The 24,010-nt window shown below is 31.9% G+C and overlaps 1 long non-coding RNA gene across 1 annotated transcript; it reads left to right on the top strand.

Moving 5' to 3' along the window:
- Positions 1–9,697: 9,697 nt before the first annotated feature.
- On the top strand, positions 9,698–22,067 carry LOC145955307 (uncharacterized). Its single transcript, XR_014431934.1, has 3 exons — positions 9,698–9,885; positions 10,156–10,399; positions 21,525–22,067. It is a non-coding gene; the product is annotated as an uncharacterized LOC145955307 (long non-coding RNA).
- The last annotated feature ends 1,943 nt before the right edge of the window (positions 22,068–24,010 follow it).

The raw sequence follows: 24,010 nt of genomic DNA, 5'->3' as shown, positions 1-24,010 counted from the left end.
TTTTATTCCAGAGGAGTATCTTGTTTTCTATCCACATCTGTGTCTTTTAGTTTGGCCCAATGGGTCCAATGAAACGTTTAATTTAGGTCCATCTCAAAAGTTGATCTTTTATGTCTGTTAAACAGATTATTTCTTGTCTTTATTTTAGGACTTTTTAGTTTTGACCTACCTGCAATGTGCCTCATGGTCAATCCCCTAAAAATGAAAACTTGAGATGCACTGTGTTGTTCGTATTTTGAGGTCATTAGATTCATATGGTGAAGTACACTTAATTTTAAATTATAATAACTAAAACCAAATTGATGAAAATATATTAATTTATGCAAAATAATTCATTGTCAGGTTTGGTAGAAGATGAATAAAGCAATGAAAAAATGATGGAAAGAAAATAAGAAATGAAAATCGAAACTAAACATATATTCTCCTAATAGTATGAAGAGTAAATAAATTAATAGATATATTGAATTGCTTAAGGCGATCAACCAATCTCTTGTGTTCATAGATCAAAATCTCACACATTAACAGATATGGTATATATATATATATATGGAGATTAACTTGTACAGAAGTTATCCTTCAAAACTATTGCATAGTATGAATAAATACGTAAGCTGAATGATGCATATGCTATACACATTTTGACACAAATTGAAGCTTCTAAATTGTAATTGTGAGCGAAAACTTGGAGTGAAGTAAATTGAACCATGTTGCATATGGAGCCAATAAATCTCACATCAACTTCAGCCATGAGAAAACTAGGGCTTGGTTGAAAGGTAGACAACTTTTTGAGTTAATTAGGAGCAAAAAATGGAGTGAGATGAAAAGGCCTTTTAGTTTTTATTCATCAATTGGTTTTTAGTTTTCTCAATTTCCTATATTTTTATTGTTTCTAATCAAGTTAATTTCACTTTAAATTTTCTTGTAGCCAAACAAGCAAACCCTTTTCAATATAAGATAGATTTTCTTGATTGATATTTTATTAAATTAATCAAAATTTTCTTGATTGATATTTTGTAAAATTAATTTAAATTAACGCATATTTATCTATAAATACTTATTATAGAATAATTTGAATTTACATAACAAAATATCATATTATTTTTAAAATTTATAAAAATTTATAGACTTAATTTATTCATTATAAATTTTTAATTTAATAATTAAATCAAATTTTTTATTGAAATAATTATATCAAAATTTACATAAAAATAAAGGCACATACACACAAAATAGTCTAAAAACACTGTTATTGCACTCTTTATTAAACTGGTACAATATTCTGATAGCTAGAAGGTCGAAGATTTAGTTCCATAATATTAATTTAAAGTGGTCATCAAATTATAAAATGAAGCAAAATCCCAGGTGAAAATCATCAAAAATACATAGTCCAAAATACAAGGTGAATTCTTATTTTCTAACCAGCAGCTAATAAGATATGCAAATATGGTAAAAATCCATTCTATAATATTAATTAATCTAATCGTGGCAAAGGCCTAATTAATTGCCTGAAATGATTTTTTTCTTCACGGCCAACTTCAAGAATCAAAACCATAATTAAATGCTTTGATTAAAACCTGCAAAGTCACATGATCATATTATTCCTGTTATAACTACTCACGGATACCGAAACACAAATATATAAGGTTAGTTTATTTTACATAGAGTTATCTAGCTTACTTCAAGTAAAAATTCAGGTCAAACAACCAATAGAAGATGGTATTGCTGTAATAATAATTCAGAAAATTTTGCCAACTATATATCTTGATGTATATGATTAATGTTCTAAAAAAAATGTATATGATTAATTTCACCAATAACCTAGGATATATTGTTTAATCACATTTTATTTATACACTTCGTAAAAATTACTATACATTCAGTCAATTAAAAATCACTCCAAAAATGTATAATAAAAGAGTTATTACAAAAGTCAGAAAGTTTGAAATATATAAAAAAATTATATTTCAATTAAATTCCAGAAACATATTACATATTGTTCAAAAAGATGCAAAGAAATATAATTTTTTTTATATAATCTCTTTACATTAGGTCAGTTTGTATAAAAATAAAATGATAATTCTATTCTATATAAGGTGAAAAACCTCTGTAATTCTTAAGTTAAAAAGTAACTTAATACTTTGTTGGATTTTTTTATTTATTATTATCTCTCTTTAGAAGGGTTGACAATACTGGATAATTGGTAAGATATATATGGAATAGATGAATCAGCATATACGCATAAGCACAAAAGAAGTAAAAAAAGAGAAAACCATATGTTTTCCATATATACATACAAACAGTGACACTGAAAACCGACCAAACACAAATGAAAAGAGAAGTAACTGAGTCGTGAATTTTAGTTAGAACTGCAGGCCAGTGTAAGGACAAACTACAATCCCACCACTATTTTGGATAAGATGTATCATAAGATTCTTTTCGATTTCCTCCAAAGTGGATTTCATTAAAAAAAATTATTGTTTTCCACGAACAAACCGAGAAATCAAATTTAACCTTTTATACTTCTTTCTTACAAAGAAAATTGAATCTAATATAAAAAGGAGTTCAAACTTCTTGTAAGAATAATTTTGAATATATAAAATTATGTTAATTGTTCTGATCATGAGAAATATAATTATATATAAATACTCAAAACTGATTATTTTGTTTAATTTCAATATTAACTTTTTATATATAATTGTATAGTTAAAATTAATTTGGGATGATAAAAATAACCATTTCTTTCTTTCTTTCTTTCTTAAATTAGTGTACTTGTCCTGATATGGCAAGCACATATTAAAAGTCAACATTGAAATTATGTGTAATATTCATGTCATGCACTAGATGTCATGGGGTAGGGTTAAAGTGTTTCTAATAGTTTTTTTTAATAAAAATTTGGTTAAATTGTACTTTGCCGTTCATATTTTATATTTTACAAATTTTGTTGTTACTTAATTTTCAAACTTTAATACTTATTCTCTTATATTAATTGATCGTCTAAAATGATTAATTAATTATTAATATAACATATTAATTATTTAAATATTGATCAATGATGTAAATTATTTATGTGGTAGATAGATAATAATGTGACATAAAAATATGAGTGAGAATAAATGTAATTAAACCTAAATTTTATTTTTTTCTTAAAAAAATTATATTTTTCGTGAGAACAATTAATTCCCATCTAATAATTTTCATAGTCCATTGCATTGTTGGTAGATAGGGAATATGGGGGCAGAATCTTTAACAAAAGAAAAGTTGAGTGAAGAGCAATATATGATGATATCTTGTAAGATTTCATTAACATGTACCGCACAAGAAAAAAGTTGTGAGACAAACAACAACGACGAGAACAAAATAAATGGAGGGTTCAGATATCGAAGCCAACAAAGCACGATGTTGCTTTTGTTCGATCTCTTCGTTTTGGTAACTTGCAAGTTCAGTTGTTGTTTTGATTTGTTTGCACCTTTTCATGGGGTACTTTTTGTGGTTGTGTCTATGTGTAGGTCTACCAAGAGAAGAGAAAGGGGTGACCCATGCATGTGGTGGAGACAGATAAAGACAGCGAAGAGAATAAGAAAAGAAGAAACAGTGGTCTTGGTGTAGGGCCAATGTTGTGTTACATAGCTTCATAGCTTTTCACTATTTTGGGACATGGGTAAGCACGCATCCTTTTCTTACACTTTTCTCACTAGAAATTTGCATTGCAAGTACACACCTCTTTTCTTTTATTTCTTTTTATTTAATTTTATGTCAAACGAAAATTGATTATTAAGGGATGTTTAGTATCACTATAACAAACATCATCTAACATACAAATATTTTAGTCTCATGTACAAATTACTTTTATCGTGAATAAAATTAAAAATTACTTTTATTTAAAATTATTTAATGTAGATAGCATTTAAATATTTATATTTATAACTATTTATTATAGATAAAAAAAATTATTCACATAAACCTACAAAAATGTAGCTAAAACTTAAAAAATTGTTGATATATGATTCACATAATAGACCGATAAATTATTTGTTGTTAAAATAGACATTTATATAAAAAAATTCAATTTTTAATGACAATTTTAATCTATTAGTACTAGTTGATTTTTGTGGAGTGTGTATGATAATTAATCTGAATTATGAATATATGTTCAACTTGACATGATTTGGTTGGGAAAAAAAAACTCATTTTAATTGAATTTATGTTTAGATTTGAATTTTTCCATTATATAAAGGACAAACTAATATGTAGTTAAATTAAATCTTTATTACATATATTATTGATGTAAAAATATTAATTTTGATTAAGAAATATTGTCTATTACATTAAAAAGAAAATAAAATATATTTTGTCTCCTTAAAATCATTGAAATTTAATTTTAATCTCTCTAATGATTTTCTCCTATTTTAATCCTTTTTTTTAAATGCATTACTTTTAGTCTTCAAAATAATCAATTCTTATATATTAAATATGATTTGTTATCTGAAATGATACCGTTTTTAGGAGTTTACTTTGATGGGAGCATTTTCAATAATTTTTTTTTAATTTCTTGTCTAATTTAATTTCTTTTATTTATCATATTTTATGAATTAAAATATAATTGTAACACCCCGAATTTTCTACTAATAGGCTACTAATTATTATTTATTTTTATATTTATGAAGATTATTATTTTAGTTAATTAAAAGGGGCTTTATAGAATATTTTAAAGGTTTGTAATAATTTAAATTATTTATAAAAAATTAATTCTGATTTTTTTTAGGCCCAGAACGGCCTGTTCCGAAAAGCGGAACGGGTTGTTCCCAGAAAGCGGAACGGGCGTTCCAAAAAGTGGAACGGGCCGTTCCAGATAAAAAAAATGGCCTAAAATCCAAAGCTGAAAACGGGCCATTCTCCTTATGGTCAACCTGTGTAAAAGTGAACTCCAGAACGGGCCGTTCTAATTTTAGAACGGGTCGTTCTGCTTTTTGGAAACGGGCCGTTCTGATTTCAGAATGGGTCGTTCCAGTTGAGAAATTTACGTATATTTGAAGGTTCCGGAACAGGCCGTTCCGAAATCAGTACGGGCCGTTCCGGGTACTCCAGAATGCCTATAAATAGGAGGCAGGGGGTGAAGAAAAAATTATAACTGAGGGAGAAGGTGAAAATTTTAGAGAGAGAGAGAGAGAAAAAGAAAGAGAGGGAAAGAAAGAGAGAATCTAGAAGAGGAGGTTCTGCTCAAGTTTTAGTTCCTGCTTATTCAGGTAAGGGGGGGGAGAACCTTATCTCTTTAAAATTTTATCTACTACTATTTTTATTTACTTATGTTATTTTTTATGTATATTTATTTAGTGGGGTGTCCCTAACCTCATTTATTTGCTTAACCTTTGATTATTTTTTCTATAATAATTATTAAGGTGTTCATATTTTATATTGTTTCATTATTTTATAATGATTGTCATTTTTATTTATATTATTGGTACTATTAATATATTCTTTTTACGTAAATATATTTATTGTAAATATATTTATAATTAAATATGATATAGTTTTGTTAAAGTCTCTTTGACTCATATTGTTATTATTTCTTCACGTATTTATGAAGATAAATATTGTTCTATGGCCATAGAAGATAAAGTTTGAATTATTTGTAGCTAGAGGTTTGACCTTGGGGATTTAAATGAGTAAAGAATGAAGGTGAAATATCCTATTGTTGGTTAAGGTGAAATATCCTTTTATTGGTTGATATTTTGATGATGCTCATTTATCCTGACTAGTCACTACAAGTATAATTCAAATTTTATTGTATCATGAAAATCTAATATATGATCTGTATATATATTATATATATATATATATATATGTTTAATATTGATTATAAATAATTCTTATTATTCTTTTGAATTATTGTATTTATTGGATATTGTTCTTACTCCTCTCTTTTCTTTGTTTTTTAAAATTAAATATATTATAAAATAGATGGATCTACTTGGGATTCCAGAGCATTTTACAGTGATTATAGCTGTTGTCTTTCTTGGAAGAAATTGGAATGTGGAGGCTATTTGATGAATCTATTATAATTGTTATTGTAAATTTATTTCTATTATCAATGTAAATTTTGTAATAGAAGTGAAAGAAAGAAATATTGTGTATAATAATACATTATTATAAATACTTATGCTATGTATTAAATTCACAAAATATTCTGTTTCTTTATCTTTATCCATAAAGAAAATATTGTTAATGATATATTTGCAAAAATATTATATAAGAAATATATAATTATTATTATATAAATTGGGCGTTAGAATCGGACGTTACAATAATACTTTTAAAATAAATTATCATTAACTAAAATAATCATGTGTCATAAAATATAAATTGTTTATCATAAATAAAAAAATATGATTTATATATTTTAAAAATCTATTTATATAACTTATATTAAAATATAATATTTATTTATACATATAATTTATTATTAAATTTAGTTATATATATATATATATATATATATATATATATATGTAGAATAAGCATTTAGCTCATAAAATACAAGGTTAAAATACTAGTTTAAATAACGTTTAAAAATAATTATAAAAATATTATTTAAACTGTTTTGGAGATTAAAAGTAATATATTTTTAAATTAGAAAAAATAAAATATGAAAAAAAAAATTAAATAACTAAAGTTGAAGTTTAGAAATTATAAAAGATAAATACACATTTAAAAGAAAATGCATCTCGATTTCGTTCTTCTAAAAATTAACTCCCATCACCACTCCATTATATAATAAAGTTGAATAATATATTCACAATCTTATGCATATTCTTAAATATTACTTTCATCATTCATGATTTTTTTTTTTTTTTGTGTTCATCTGTTTGACTTCTTTGCAAGTATTCTCACCTTTTCTTTTCTGTTGTTTGTCAATTGTCAATCAACTATGTGCATAGCATGTTCACAAAAAAGTGGCATACAATATGAAAGAACAGGGTAAAGCAAGAAGGATAAGTGTCCAATTAAAAAATAATCTTAGAAATTAACTTGTCATGGTAATTGTTCTTCATTACTTGAATTGATTATCTACATATTTTTCCATGCACCAATTTGATAATCTTAAAAAAAACAAAATAATGACTTCAATTTGATAATCTTAAAAAAAACAAAATAATGACTTCGAATTTTTTACCAATATAATATTTTTTTTAAAAAAAATTACAAGATTAACAACTGTGCAGGTTTATTTACCACACTAGAACCATTTATTGTGCAAGTTCAGAACTCGGTTCCCGGAGAACCGAATTCTGAGCTTTAAAGTGTTATTTTTTTTGTTTTTTCAACTCAGAATTCGATTCCCGGAGAACCGAATTCTGAGTTGGTTTTATATTATTTTTGTTTTTCGTGTATGTGGGAAAATTTGGACAGAGATTAAACCCTAAACCCTAAAAAATAATCTTAGAAATTAACTTGTCATGGTAATTGTTCTTCATTACTTGAATTGATTATCTACATATTTTTCCATGCACCAATTTGATAATCTTAAAAAAAACAAAATAATGACTTCAATTTGATAATCTTAAAAAAAACAAAATAATGACTTCGAATTTTTTACCAATATAATATTTTTTTTTAAAAAAATTACAAGATTAACAACTGTGCAGGTTTATTTACCACACTAGAACCATTTACTGTGCAAGCTCAGAACTCGGTTCCCGGGGAACCGAATTCTGAGCATGCACAGTAAATGGTTCTAGTGTGGTAAATAAACCTGCACAGTTGTTAATCTTGTAATTTTTTTTTAAAAAAAATATTATATTGGTAAAAAATTCTAATGACTTCCAGGGGGTAATAGGGAATAGCTTTTTCTCTTTTTAACGTTTTTAACGTGAAATGTGGGTAATTTTGCGCTAAAAAATCAAAACAAACCCTAACAAAATTTAAAAAAAAAAACTTTATTAATAATTTCAAACACACAAAACATATGTTATCACTATAACAAATATTAATGGTATTGCTATACAAAAAGTATCAATATAGGTATAATATATGTATGTATAAATTTATTTGACATATTGTTACACATAATTTTAGTATTAATTTTGAATGAGATTTAATAATATATATTGTGTGTCATTGTAACATCATACTTATATTCTTTTTAACAATATATCAATATATTGTATTTATAATATAAGTAAATTAATTTTTAATAGTATGTATTATGTTTGTAGTGACATGACACAATTAAAGGATATAATTGGTTGTCAGTGTAAAAAAACTTTACACCGACAGTGTATAGGTGATAAACTCTAAAAATAAAACATAATAGTAATTATCTAATTATGCTAATTATTTTAATTTTCTTGTATAGCTATAACTAATTATATTTTTTTTGTCTATATATCATCTTGTAGCTCATGTAAAAATATTCATTTATATAAATAAATGATTCTTACCGTGTTAGTTTGACATGATATCAAACCATACAATCCATACCATGTTTCTTGAATCAAACCTTCCTTTTCTAAGGCTAATACATAATCTCCTACTCCTATCATGGCCAAGTTGGCTACAAAAATGTTACCGATTTTAAAATCAAGCTTTAGTCCCCGCCTCATGAAACATCTTTTTTAATATATCTTAACAATGCAAGAGATGTTATACACATTCATATATAAAAAATGTTACTATAGATATAATATATCTAAGTATAAATCTATTTGATATATAACTACACACATTTAATAAGATCTAATAATATATATTATGTCACTATAACTTATACTTACATTTTTTTAACAATATACCAATATATATTATACTTATAGTGTAAGAAAAAAGTTTTTGATTATATGTATTGTATTATTATAAAATGTGTGTCACTATATGACAATTTTTTGTAGTGTGATCTTTATTATGAGACTCAAATTTTTAAATTGATTGAGTCATCTTTATAAGACTCAATCTATTATTTCTCAAACATTAATTTTTTTATTTATAAAAATATATATCCTTATCAAATGCATTTTTTGAGTTCAACAAGTAAGTAAAATTCATTTAATTTATATCTTTTAAAATACAAATAGTCTCATCTTTTTGATTGTTTTTGAAATGCAAAATTTATTGAAACATATATTAAGTGTCTCATCAATTTATGAGTAATTTTGGAAATATATAAAAAGTTTAAGACATATTTAATGATTTCAATAAAAAAATTAACTTTTCTTAACTTTGGTGAATTAATTATTTGAGTCTTATAATAAGAACAAAAGATAGTAATAATTATTTAATTATGCTAATTACCTTAATTTTTTGTATAGCCAGAACTAATTATATTTTTCTGTCTTTATATATCATCTTGTAGCTCATGTGAAAATATTCATTCAGAAATAAATGATTTTTACCGTGTTAGTTTGTCATGTATCAAAGTATACGATCCATACCTTGTTTCTTAGATCAACCCTTCCTTTTCTAAGGCTAATGCATAATCTCCTACTCCTATCATGGTTGGGTTGGATACAAAAATGTTTGTGATGTTAAAACCAAGCTTTAGTCCCCACCTTGTCTAACATCTCATTTAAAAATAAATAAATAATAAATACATTAGAATAATTAGAATATTACAAAGAAAATATTTTGTTAGTAAAATAAAAAGGGAGAGATAAAATAAAAGATTTTGGGCTAAACTCTGGGCCCAACTTGGAATGAATTAGTTATTGCACACATTTTCTGAAACCTAAAGCACTTGCAGAAGGAAACCCAGAGGAGACCATCGAAGAAGGCTTAAATTAGCAACTAGAACTACAGAAAACACATTGTTCTACAAGATCGTTACTCTAGATAGAGGAGAGTGAGATTGTCGAATTTGTTGGCCATATATAAAGCGTAATAGTAAACTCATAGGTTGTTGAATTTGATCTGTGTGATTGCTTATGAATGAATTGATGCTTTAATTTCTTATATTATACGAATTTGAGTGTTGATTGACATTGGATTGATTGAGTTACCTAATTTGATGGTATGTCATTATTATTATTATTATTATTATTATTATTATTATTATTATTATTATTATTATTATTATTATTATTATTATTATTATTATTTGACTGTGGATAATCTAATTGACCGATTGAATGATGAATTAAAATAATTGATGTGTTTGCATGAAAGTTTGAGGAAAAGAATTGTGCAAATTACGAGACTACAAGAAGCAGATTCTACAATCGCGTTAGGTGAGAAGAGGATCATACCAAGCGCAAGGTTGCCAGAGACGTTCCAAACCTCTTAGTGTTGGGTGTGAGGTGTTGCACTCGATGGCATTTGACGTCAATTTTTTGAGGAAGTGACGCCAAGCGTGGTTGAGTCCACATTGGGTGAGACAGAGACAAAAAGATCCTAGACCTCGCCATGCCAGGTACGAGTGATCCCACATTAGGCATGGGTTTGGTAGAGAGGTCTTTGACCTCTTCACGTGGGGTGCAAGTCAGACCTTGCAGGGTGCCATGCCTTTTCATTAAATAAATATTTTGTACATTTTAAAGGATAATGGAGGAGCTAATAGGAGATACTAAGACTAAAAATTAAGAGAAATAATTGTTGAATAATGTTGTGGAAATTGTGTATATATTATTGATAATGATATGTAAGATTATAAAATTTGTTGTACTAATGTCTATGATGATGCATGAAGAGTTATATTGAAATACCATTATATGATTATGATGGATTCTATGATGAAGTTTGATAAGATAATATGATGATGTTGCATGTGGATTTATTTTGGAACATTATTAAATTGATGTGTTGAATGGTTGAGATGTAAGACGTGTGTTGTGATGGATATGACGAGGATGAATTATTAAGATTTGATGATACATCTTACGATGAGTACTTTGATGAGATGAGATGAATAAGTCCAATAATGTGGACCGACACTTGAGGAGATGATTTATACATATTGTATGGTTGTGATGTGTGTATTGAGTCCATGCATTCATGTTTTTTTTTATGGGATAGTGTGAGTCTATACAAGTGGAGTATTATAGGTCATCTACTTGTGTTTCAGGAGTGTTATGGTGGGGAAACCTCTAACGGAAATGAGAGGCTACCATGACCAATTGTAACACTTCAACAACACCCTGAAAAAAATCCTCTAATTGAGGTGGTTTAGGGGATCACTATTAATGGATGGTCCCTACACTATTTGATGGGGTGATTCCATTCCATTACTTTTAGGCTATTCTATATACTCGATGATGATTGTACTTGAATGACTTGGATTTACCTATTGAAATGAAAAAAAAAAAAGATGTTTCATACATTTCAAGCATTCTATAAAATGGTTCAAACTTAATAATCAACAAAGATTTATATCCTCCGTTCTAATAATGGTGGTGAATATGTAAATCAGTAGTTTCATAATTATTTTCAACAAGACTTAAGTATGAAACTTCATGTCCTCATACTCCTAAATAGAATGACATTGCAAAATGCAAGAATCATTACCATTGGGTTGATGTTGTCACTATTGTAGTACATGGCATCAAAAGTTCTTGACTTTAAGACTTTGCTGCTAGGGGTTGAAATAGGTTGACCTTACTTGAATATACATGGCTTGAGCGGTGGAATGTATTTACTCATTGAGCGGTGGAATGTTGTTGAGTGAGAGTTTGATTCTAGATGACGTGAGTTTTGGCTCATGCTATAGTGTTGGGGTTGAGAAATGTCTAATCTTTACTAAGATCCTATATTAGGGGCTCGTTTGGAAAGATAAGCTCGTTGAAAGATACTCCCTCCCTAGATACTTGGTCACCTAAGGAGACTTGTCTCATTGAGCAAAAAACCATTTTGAAAATCGTGGTCATCCAACGAGCGATGACTTGCTTAGTGAAATCTATGTTTTGAAGAACCCTAAGTTAAATGATATATGTTGTTGTATGACAATTCTTTATTTATGCAAGTTGTTTACATAAGTTTTACAATGATGAATAATGATAAGTTGAGATGATTCACGTTTGAAGTAGTATCTTGTTATAATGAAATGTTAAAATGTTGTAAGTTGTAAGTTGATTTTAAGTTTTATAATAATTAGAAGTTGAAGAAGTTGCTAACTTATGGTTAATGTGCATCATGTATGTTTTTCCTCAGTTGAAAGTTAAACCAAAACTAGAAGAGAGGAATTTGTTTTAGAAATTAAAAGATCTCATTGTGTGGTTCTAAGTTATGGTGCTCTACAAGCATGGTATTGAAACCTTTTAGTGAGTATGTTTCCCCTAATTAGGAAGTTGTTGTTGGGGGGTGTTTGTTTCATGGATGATATTGTATTCATAGGAATCATATTCCTAGGAATAATGTAACCTAGAATTTTATTCTTAGGAATATAGGAAAAAATGTTTGGTTCATTTTAATATTCCTAGAAATATTTTTTTAAATTTAAAATAATTTAAATAAAAATGGAAGTTATAAGGGTTATAAAAAATAACTTCCAAGACTCCCATGGGAATATCACTTACGCACCCCTTCACCATGGGAATAAAACCTCCCTACACATGGGAATATCACTTTCCCAAGAATAAAAGATACTTGGGAATGTTATTGAATGACCTTCTAGAAACGTGGGAATAAACATTCATATCTTCATATTTTTGGGATTAGAGGCAGATAACTTGAAATAAATACCCTTTTATTGTTGTTTTTTTTTATTTCTTTTTTATTTTGGTATCTTTTTAAGTTTCTCCTCTAGGTTTTTTAGTAGAAAATTGTTTGGGATTAGGTCAACCCATACTTGTATAAGATTCAAAGAGTAAAACATGAAGTTGAGGGCCAAAAATCCCTAACCAAGTGCTAGAAATGTGTGTGGTATTGAAAGGATAGGTGGCAAGCTAATTCCATTTAAGGTTTGGTTGATGTATACCGATGTTGCAATACTCACACCCAAATTGTATTATACCTAATGGTTGTATTAGACCCTCCTAGTTTAAATGCCGACATCTGAGAAACCATTTAAGTTGTTACTGGGACTATTATGCCTTTAGTTGTAGGTTCGGTAGAATCAAGCAACTTAGATTGTTCACCAAGTTGTAAGAGTCCTCCAAAGTTAAAAATGTGTGATGACATATAAGTTGATAAGTTTTATTTAAGTTGTTAAGGTTGAGTTGATCTTTTAAGTTGAAAGATGATGTTTTAAATTGTTGAAAGTTGCAGTGTGTTGAATATTGTTGCAAGATGCTCAAAAAGTTGTTTGTTTTGAAATGTTTTAAGATTGCTTGATTGCTTTTAAGCTTTCCTTATATGTTGATTTCTTTTACACAAGCTTACCCTTATATTTCCATGTGTTGGACTACAATGACCATACAAGGTATGAGAGCATGTTAGGATTAGGTTGGAATGGTAAGCTTGGAGTTTTGGAGGCCATGTTGATGGTGGTTTTGTTGGAGTTGTTATGATACAACCTATATATAGTGTTTGATTGACAATATGATTTTATGTTTTCAGTTCTTTTAAGTTTGTACATATTTGTATATATTCAAAGATGCTCCCATAAGGGGATTTTTGTTTTATGTCATATGACAAGGGATTTTTTTTAAGGATTTCCCTACACCCTTTATATATACATTGTTGCATGATCCCCAAGAACTATTAGATGAGATTCTATGATTAGTTGTCTTTATGTTTTCTGTCACCTTTTATGTTGGACCAATGTGATGACCTATTAGGTTGATACATGTATTACTCGCATGGATTGAGTATGTATAGAGGCACTATCGCTGTGGTACTTGGTGATTAAGGTGTTGTTCCTTCATCCAAACCAAGGTTATTCAATTAGAATAATTAAAACATGCTCCAAAGGTAACCTTCGAGGTTCTTGGCTAATGTCTGGTCTAGCGAAAATGAGTTTTTCCGTTCATAAGTATTAGAATTATGTTAGTCTTGGAAAACAGAGAGAAAGAAAATAGAGGGAGAGCAGAATTAATCAGAAAGAAGTAAATTGTATATTCGGTAGTTAATCAGAATACAATTGTCCTATTTATATGTTTCAATAGCTTCAAGGAAAGCTATTGAAACATTGACCTGTTGAACAGGTAATTAAGCTAAAACAGAAAAATACATAACATAACAGGCTGGAATAATAACCCTATACAATAGCATATCTGATACAATTTTAAGGAGTAAAGATATACTCCACTATCCCCCCGCAAGATCAAGTGGGATGAGGCGAAGAGTCAACCAACTTGAGCTTGGTTCGAAGTTCACAAAACCGAGAGGGAGATAAAGTTTTAGTAAGAATGTCAGCATATTGATCAATGGCTGGGACATGAACCACATGAAGGGAATTAACAGAAACTTTTTCACGAACAAAGAAGAGATCCATCTCCATATGCTTGGTCCGAGCATGAAGAACATGATTATGGGCTAGGGCAACTGTGCTCATATTATCACAATAAACAACAGGAGTGTGATGAGAGACATGTAATTCAGAGAGTAAGGTTTGAATCCACAAGACTTCAGCAGTGGCAAGAGCAAGACTTCTATATTCAGCTTCAGCGCTTGAGCGAGCAACAACCGTTTGCTTTTTAGACCACCAAGAAATGAGATTGGGCCCAACAAATATAGAGGCACCAGAGGTAGATCTTCGGTCATCAGGATCAGAGGCCCAATCAGCATCATAGTATGCACAAATAGACAAAGGAGAGTTAGATGGAGCTGGTTGCAGATGTAACCCCGGGAACATAGTGCCTTTTAAGTATCTAAGGATGCGTTTGACAGCGGACCAGTGTTGTTCAAGGGGGTTAGACATGAATTGACAAACTTTATTGACAGAGAAGCTGATTTCAGGACGAGTGATAGTGGCATATTGTAAAGCACCAACGACAGATCTGTATAAGGTCACATCAAGGAATTTCTTCGAACCTGTTTTGGAGAGTTTACACCCACTAACCATGGGTGAAGAAATAGGATTGGAGTTCTCCATGTTGGTGCGATTGAGGAGGTCACGAATATATTTGCTTTGGGTTAAGGTGAGTGAGCCATCAGGGTTAGATTTGACCTCAATGCCAAGAAAAAAATCTAGGCGACCAAGATCCTTGAGGGAGAAGGTAGAGTTGAGTTGAGCAATAATGCTCCGAAGTATGGAGGAGTTATTTCCAGTGATAATAATGTCATCTACATAGACAAGGATGTAGATTACATGATTGCCATGGGAGTAGACAAATAGGGAAGGATTACACTTGCTGATCTGAAAATTGAGTTGAAACAATGTAGCTTTAAGTTTATCAAACCAAGCACGGGGTGCTTGTTTAAGACCATAAATTTCCTTATGGAGTTTGCAGACCAGAGCTTTATCCGAGGATTCAAAGCCTGGAGGTTGAGACATATAGACCTCTTCCTCAAGATTTCCATTCAGGAATGTGTTGTTGACATCCAATTGCTGAATTGACCAGTGATGGGTTAGGGCCAAGGTGAGAATGAGATGGATGGTGACAGGTTTAACAACTGGGGAAAAGGTTTCATTATAATCGGACCCAAATTGCTGATGAAAGCCTTTTGCAACCAGGCGTGCCTTATATTTATTGACAGTACCATCCAAATTTTCTTTAATACGAAAAACCCACTTACAACCAATGGCTGTTTTGTTTGGAGGAAGAGACACAAGGGTCCAAGTACCATTGTTTAGTAGGGCATTATATTCCTGCTTCATGGCAGCAAGCCATGTATCATTGGCCAAGGCTTGTTTGGTACTTTTGGGTTCAGTGTGGGTGAGTAAAAGAGTGGGTTGAAGGCGGGGTTTTACAATGCCAGCTTTGGCCCTGGTAGTCATGGGGTGAATATTAGTAATTGGAGCTGTGTCATGAGTGGATAACGAGGTTGATGAAGTTGGGAGAAGGGTAGAGGCCGAAACAGATGAAGTGGTGGCAGGGCTGGATGGGAGAGTAGAGTTGGAAGTTGTAGGTGATGTGTTTGGAGAGATGAGGGGAGGAGAGTCAGTGGGCATAGGAGGCTGTGGACTGGTTATTACAAGGGGAACATGAATTGAAGAAGTAGGTGGGTTGGTGGCAGAGGCAGGGAATAAACTAGGATAAGGAAAACGAGTTTCACAGAAAATGACATCTTTGGAGATAAAAATTCTGCCAATTGGGACAAGACATTTGTAACCTTTATGAGAGGTCGAGTAACCCAAGAACACATACTCTTGGGAACGAAGTTGAAGTTTGTTCTTGTTGTAGGGTCAAAGGTGAGGAAAACCAGAACATCCAAAAATTCGAAGAAAATTATAGTCGGGTAATTGATGAAATAATTTTCTGAATGGAACATCATGCTGAATGGATGATGAGGGTAGTCTGTTAATGAGATAGACGCTGGTTAGGAATGCATGGTCCCAAAACTGCATAGGGAGGTGAGCTTGGGCCAGCATTGTGAGACCTAATTCAACAATATGACGGTGTTTGCGTTCCACAACGCCATTTTGATGATGGGTGTGTGGACAAATGAGTCGGTGTTGAATGCCATTTTGAGCCAGGTAGGAGGTGAATGAACGAAATTCTCCTCCCCAATCAGTTTGAATGGCTTTAATAGGTAACTGAAATTGATTTTGAATCATAGCATGAAATTGCTTAAAGACATCAAGCGTGTGAGCTTTGCTTTTAAGAAGAAAGATCCAAGTAAACCGAGTGTGCGCATCAACAAAGGTAACATAGTATTGGTAACCATTATCAGATGTGATAGGTGCAGGGCCCCATAAGTCACTGTATATTAATTCAAACGGTGTATGGTATACTGTTTTAGATAAAGTTGAAGGTAATTTGTGAGATTTGCCAAGACAACAAGGAGTACAAAAATCAGAAACAGTTTTATTCATGATAGGAAAATTACAAAGTCTGAACACAGATTTCATTACATCATTGTGAGGATGTCCCAGTCTAGAATGCCAAGTGGCATAGGGAACAGAATTACAAGAAGTTGTGTTAGTAGAGGGTGTGATGACTGATTGTTGTCTTGGCCGAAGCAGTGATGGAAACTGGTACAAGCCATCAGGGCCAACAACTCCCATGAGGAGAGTGTCTTTAGTGTCCTGTGATTTAACCAAACAGCAGGTTGAGTGAAATTCAAAGAAAACAGAATTATCTTTGCAGAATTGGCTCACACTGATGAGATTTTTGGTGATATTTGGAACATAAATAAGATTATTGAGAGTAAGGGAGATGTGAGGTTTTAAAGGAGAAGGGAACACAACTACACCTGAAGAATTTATGGGAAGGCCCTGGCCATTGCGAATGATGATCTGATCGGGTCCTTCAAAGGGAGTGAATTGTTGGATGTTGTGGGACATGTTGGTGACATGATTAGATGCCCCAGAGTCTGGGTACCACAGATTGGAACCAGGAGAAAAAGCAGTCATTGCCATGGGCGAAGCCTGAGCTTGATGGTCGCCAGTGGAGACAAGGTATGCCTGAGATGAGGTGGGGTTGAGTGGTCGGGGACCTAAAATACCATTGGAAGACCTAGTGGGGCGCGTAGCAGGTTGTGAGTGAAAGGGAGAGGGATTGTACCCAAGGGCTGGGTTGGTAGTAGGGTCGGCAGCGGAAAAGGAATTGTCAAAGGGTAGGGTTGGGACAAATTGCTATCAAACCTGTAATAGCAAGAAGATGCAATGTGGCCGTATCGATGGCAGACTTGGCATTGAGCGCCAGCAAACCTGCCACGCCCATGTCCGTAGCGATTGTTGGATCATCCACCACAACCATACCGCGCACCAGGTCTGCCACCACGAGAGGAGGGAAATTGAGAGTCTTGATGGGTGAGGTCGGCTTGCGGTGGCAAGGGGGAGGAATTAGAGCTCGAGGAGGTTTCAAGAATATTGACAGTGAGGGATTCTTTTTCTTGAATTTCTCAAGGCGTGATTCATGGGCAAGAAGAAGGGTTTCAACTTCTTCTATGGTCAATTCATCAAAACGGTTGTTGATGAGAGAAACAGTGGATTCATATTCCTCCAGAAGCCCTTCAAGGACAATATCAAGATGTTCTTTGGGAGAAACAGGGTTGCCAATAGCTGTGAGGGCATCAACCAGGGTTTGGATGCAAAGGAGATAATCGGAGATGGAACGGTTGTCAAGAGTTGTGCTGCGAAGGTCACCACGCAATTGACGGGCTTTGGCGTTGGTGTGCGCATGAAAGTACGCATGAATCTTGTCCCAGATTTGGAAGGAAGATTTGCATCCTATGACTCGTGTGAGCATGTCTTTGGACATGGATGACTGTAACCAAGAGAGAAGTAACTGATCTTGCTGTTCCCACGCAAGATATGCTTCAGAGATACGATTGACATCTCTGTCAGAAATTGAAAGAAATTTTGGAGGGATTTGGGGATTGACCAAGAAGTGGTGGAGACGGTGGCCTTTGATAACTGGTTCAACTTGTTGACACCAAAGAAGGTAGTTCTTGGTGTCTAACTTTTCAGAAATAGTGTGCGAGAAGGTGAGGGAAGGGGATGAGGAGGGTTTGTCCTGTGCAGCATGAAAGTGGGGCGGTGATGTTGCGGAAGACAATGGTTGTTCTTCAGCCATGAGTAGAGACAGATAGTATAGTCAGGCAGAAAGTGAGAAGGAGATAGGGATCTTTGAGAGGGAGGTGGGGATCTTCAGCTCTTTGATACCATATTAGAATTATGTCAGTCTTGGAAAACAGAGAGAAAGAAAATAGAGGGAGAGCAGAATTAATTAGAAAGAAGTAAATTGTATATTCGGTAGTTAATCAGAATACAATTGTCCTATTTATATGTTTCAATAGCTTCAAGGAAAGCTATTGAAACATTGACCTGTTGAACATGTAATTAAGCTAAAACAGAAAAATACATAACATAACAGGCTGGAATAATAACCCTATAAATAGCATATCTGATACAATTTTAAGGAGTAAAGATATACTCCAATAATAAGATCTTATAAAAGTGTTTTTGAAAATCATACCCCATGAAACCTTGACACTAAACCCTAAAAATGAGTTTTTTAAACCTTTATCTAGTACTCACCCTATTCGCCTCCAAAGTAGTTGTCAACATCATCAACCGAGTCATCGAATAAATACAAGCATACAAAAGTAAACAAGAAATATTGTGGAGAAATGATAAATACTAGAAGGAGGGGTTGAATAGTGTGTATAAAAAACTTGCACATTTTTCATTGTGAAGTAGTAACACTAATCAGATGAAGTGTGAAAAGTAGTTAGATGGAATATTAGGTATTTTTATACTGGTTCATCTCAACCATCGAGACTGTGTCCAGATCTCAATCCAACCAGATTGAGTTTCATTATCTTTAAACAAAGATACAAATATTCTTTCAACAAGTCACTACTAACTCTACCTTAAGTATTATTTGACTTGTCTCTTCAAGTAACTACCCAAGTATTCTTACAAGCAAGTATTCTTTTACAGTTAAGTCTCTCTATGCTCAAAACAAGTATTCTTTTACAGACAATCCTCTCTAGGCTCAACCTTATAACAATGGTCATGAAGGTTACACAATTGTTGTGTTCATCTCACTTAGACGTTATGTTAAGTCAGACGAAGAAATTCCCAACAAGGTTTTGAACATGACAAATATAATACATATTGTTATTTCTAACATGTGTGATAGTGTTTTAGATAAATATAAGAACAGGCAGAACTGAAAAATGAAGTATGTGTCATTACATATACTATGGTCAAACCAAACGAAGCCTGGTTTGGTTGTACAAAACATCAGACTAATTGATTAAGCATCAAGACTATGCCTGACAAAAGCCAGACAAAAATACAACAAAAGCAAGACAAGGCGCACTACCAGTCAAAGGTCAACAAAAGCATCAGACGATAGATAACATAAGATGAAGGAACATTCCAGACGGAATTAAAGTATTCCATCTTCACAACTGACCAGACGAAAGGAAAAGTCAAACCAGACGAAAGGAAAGTCAAAGTCAACTCAAATTCAAATGCATTACCAGATGCAGACAAAAAATATTGAAAAGCGTCTGAAATCCATTATTCATAACGAGAGATATCATATATCATCTACACTCATAGAAGAGCACATGAAGTCATCAAAATTATGAGAAGAAAAAAGAAAGATAAACAAGCGTATATCCATAAGTCAAAGCTGCGAGTGTTAGAGACAGTACACCTACTTTTCAGAAAAAGACAACGCCTTTGTAGCTATAATGACGAACAGAGAATAGATATACCTAGGTTATCATTAAAGTCAGACATAAAAGTGAACAAACTACGCAAAAGAGTTCACGTAACACAGATTTGGCAAGCAAACATATTTAATGCATTAAATGAAAGAACTATATAGCCATGAACGAACTACTATCTGCACCAACGGGAAGCTCTGCTCCAACGAACACTTTCAAATTCAAACGAGTAAAAGCGAATGTTAAAGCAAACTTATATCTCTGCCTATACAATCTTGTATATCTGTGTAGATCTAAGATAGCGTATCTTAGTGAGTGTTGAAACTATCCTATCTTCTCTGTGAGAGTAATATACACACTCAAAAACACATCTTTGTAAAACTAAGGTTGTCTACCTTAGTGAGTGTAGAAACTATCCTATCCTCTCTGTGAGAGTTATACACACACTCAAACCATCCATCTATTGTAAAGCCTGAAGAGGCTACTTTAAAGAATACTTGGAGAACCAGGAGTGGTTGAAAATACTCAGGGAACGAGAAGTGGTTTAAGAATACTAGTGTCGACGAGTGAAGTTTACGAACCAGGAGTGGTTGATAATACTTGGGGAATCAAAAGTGGTTTAAGAATACTAGCGTCGACGAGTGAAGTTGACGAACCAAAAGTGGTTGGTAATACTTGTAATCCGTTGTGATTAGTGGAATCCTTTAGTTGAAGGAGACTGGATGTAGCTCAGGTCGAGCGAACCAGTATAAAACTCTTTGCACTCTTTATCTATTTTCAGACGCAATTTTGTTTAGCTATTATATCATACTGAAAATTTTGTCCATTGCTTATATTTTAACTATCTTCAGACGAAAAATATATTTTTTTAACTTATTATCTTAAGAAACATTTTCCTTTTAAGATACATTTTCCTTGAGCAGACGATAAACTCTCAGATGCAAAATCCTCTGTTGAGCCAACCTTGCACGTTTTTTTTGTATTCAAAATAGTATTCATATTAGATGAAAAAGAGTCTTTTTGCAAAAATGTTTTAAAAAAATTCCTTTATTCTCACACACACATTCAACCCCCCTTCTGTGTGTTTCCGCTAACTTCACGTTATACAACTAATATAGAACTGTAAGTTTTTTACGAGAGAGAATGAAGCTTTTATAGAAGTATGATTTTCAAAGTGTGTTTCTTCGTGTTTGTATATTTGCTAGTTTTTTTTCTTTATATATGTTTCCTTTTGTGTATATCTATGTATATTCTTTCTTGAGCTTTGAATCTTATTCTAATATAGCTTGGAGAAGATGATCTTACAACACTTTGAGTCCAATTCACAAGTTTGTTTCATTTGCCTTCATCATTTTTTCTTGTGATGGTAGGTAATTGTTTGACTCATTTAATGCGAGCATTAAATGCATTTCACAAATGGTACTTCTTATTTGATCAAAGAGATTACTTATCAACTTTCCATACCAATTGGAGCCTGTAGAAGCAATGTCAACATAGAACAACTGTAACATTGACTTTATTTGGTTTTTTGTGATTTTAGGGATCTTAGTTCTTATGGAAAACATAATTCTTCTCTTTAATAGAATTATGAATTCCAATGTGGAATTCTAGTTTGATTTGTTAAGGAATAAAGCTTTCAATACACACTTTATCATTAGTCTCAATAAGTAACAAGCATTTAATGTATATGAGAGAAGTTGTAAGCTTCGTCTAATTTACATCATCTTATGGATGATCTACATCTTACACTTCGTATGATAAGTATTTTCAAAGATATTTTTGAAGATATTTTTGAAGACATTTTCTCTTATGAAAATATTTGATTTGTTAACATTAAAACTATAAAGTTTGAGGGATCTAAGATCATCTTTTAACTTAACAAATATGGAATGATGTGTTTGTACTTTTGACCTTGTTTTTATAGAACGAGTTGAGACGTTTTCTCACTCTAACACATAACAACAAATATACATGACAATATATAGCTAATTAATACAATATTTTCATTCTCAACCTTCTCCATCTAATCATCATAACCAATTATTTATCTATTAAAATTATGCTTTTATTTGGTTCTCTCTTATGTGAACAAAGCTAAGTTCTACTAAGAATGAAACATGATACTAAAATTTTAAGACTTCCACTATTATATATTGATTTTAAAAATAAAAATATAATAAATTTTTTTAAATAATATTTATAATATAGGCTTAATTAATTATTTAATTGAGCCTATAATATAATTGTTCTGATCATAAATTCGTTGGTGTTGTTACGGTCACCATGTTCGAGGTATTGTCTGTTTTGACACTCATTGAACCATCATAGTTTTGTCCTTAAAAAGATGTCTCCGTGGGTTAAGGGGAGAAATATTTATAAACTACCCTTAACCTCAATTTCTAAGCGATGTGAAACTTTTAAGAATACCAGAACAAGCCTCCTAGTTGAGGCTAAGGGGCAAGAGTGACCTAGGCTTTCCTTCTAGCGTAAATGTTTTAACCATAGGTTTGTTGGTATCATTAGGATCACCATATTCAAGGTATTTTCCAATTTGACACTTTTTGAGTCATTACGATTTTGTCCTTGAAAAGACACATAAGTGGGTTAAGGAGAAAAGGTGTTTATAAACTATCCTTATCCTCAATTCTTAAGTGATGTAGGGCTTTTAGGCATACCAGAACATAAACAAAGGGTGTTTTTAATAAATAAAATAAAATAGAGATAAGTTGTGGTTTGTGAGAAGTCTTTGGGTTAGGACTCTTAAACAAAATCTAGCGTTTTATTAGTAATAGATAGAGGAAAGGTTGGGTTGTAATGCGTCAGTTTTTGAAATCTAAAGTGTGCTTGTAGAGGAAAACCCCGAGGAGTATGTGGAGTAGCAGGTGCCTTAGATATCCCATTTGAGGTGAGGTGAAAGTGAGATTGTATCACCTTGCGAGCACATATGAAAGGTATGAGTAGTGAGGCAATCCTTAAGCCTCCTTAGAATTTATTATTTTATGTGTTTAAATGATGATGAATTTTGTGGCTAATGATGTTAGATTATATGGTGTTACGTGTTTGAATATTTAGGGGATAAGGTTGAATTATTAATTGGAGGATTTTGGTAGAATTGATTGATATAATGTAAATTAATGTTATATTGATGTTGTGTAACAAGATTGAAAGTGTTCTATTGATTAATTTGATATTCAAACTATTAAAATTGAATTAGAAGGGTTGAGGAACTAATGCTATCTGGAAATACTTTTCCAAAAAGACTCTCCTGAAGCAATCACAATCAACCACTACACCTCTACTCTCTAACATCTGCCTGGTGCCTCTCCACTAGTACTCAGCCTCGCCCGCCAACATGTACACTGAATAGGCCAACTTCCTCTCCTCAGAAGATCCTAAAACACTAAAGATCTTCTCCATCTCGCATAATCAATGATCAACAACATTAGGATCTGAATCCCCCTTGAACTGAGGAGTCAGACATCTTCTGAACTCTGCCAAATATCTCCCATCCTAAGAGACCACCGGTCTAGCTGCTTCAGTCCTAACTCTACTCGCTTCCATCTGAGCAAAGTGAGCACTCTGCTGTTGCATTGCCATGGCCATCATCTCCATGGCCCTAATGATTTGGTCATACTAAGGCCTCACCATACTACAAGAATTCAAACATTCTTTTAGTAACATTGTACCACCACAAATCACCAAAACTAATACATATCATAGATATGACACAACAGAAACCTAGAATGATCACTCCCCATAGAGTATCCAAAAGACTCGATCGGCTTTGATACCATAAAAGTGTAAAGACCTGTCATGGTCCTACACTTAGTGGAATCACACTAATACGTTAGTGAGC

Source organism: Cajanus cajan, chromosome 2 (genome assembly GCF_000230855.2).
Source record: "Cajanus cajan strain Asha chromosome 2, NIPB_CcT2T_4, whole genome shotgun sequence".
In the NCBI taxonomy this organism is placed as follows: Eukaryota; Viridiplantae; Streptophyta; class Magnoliopsida; order Fabales; family Fabaceae; genus Cajanus; species Cajanus cajan.
This window is presented reverse-complemented; position numbering and strand designations above follow the sequence as displayed.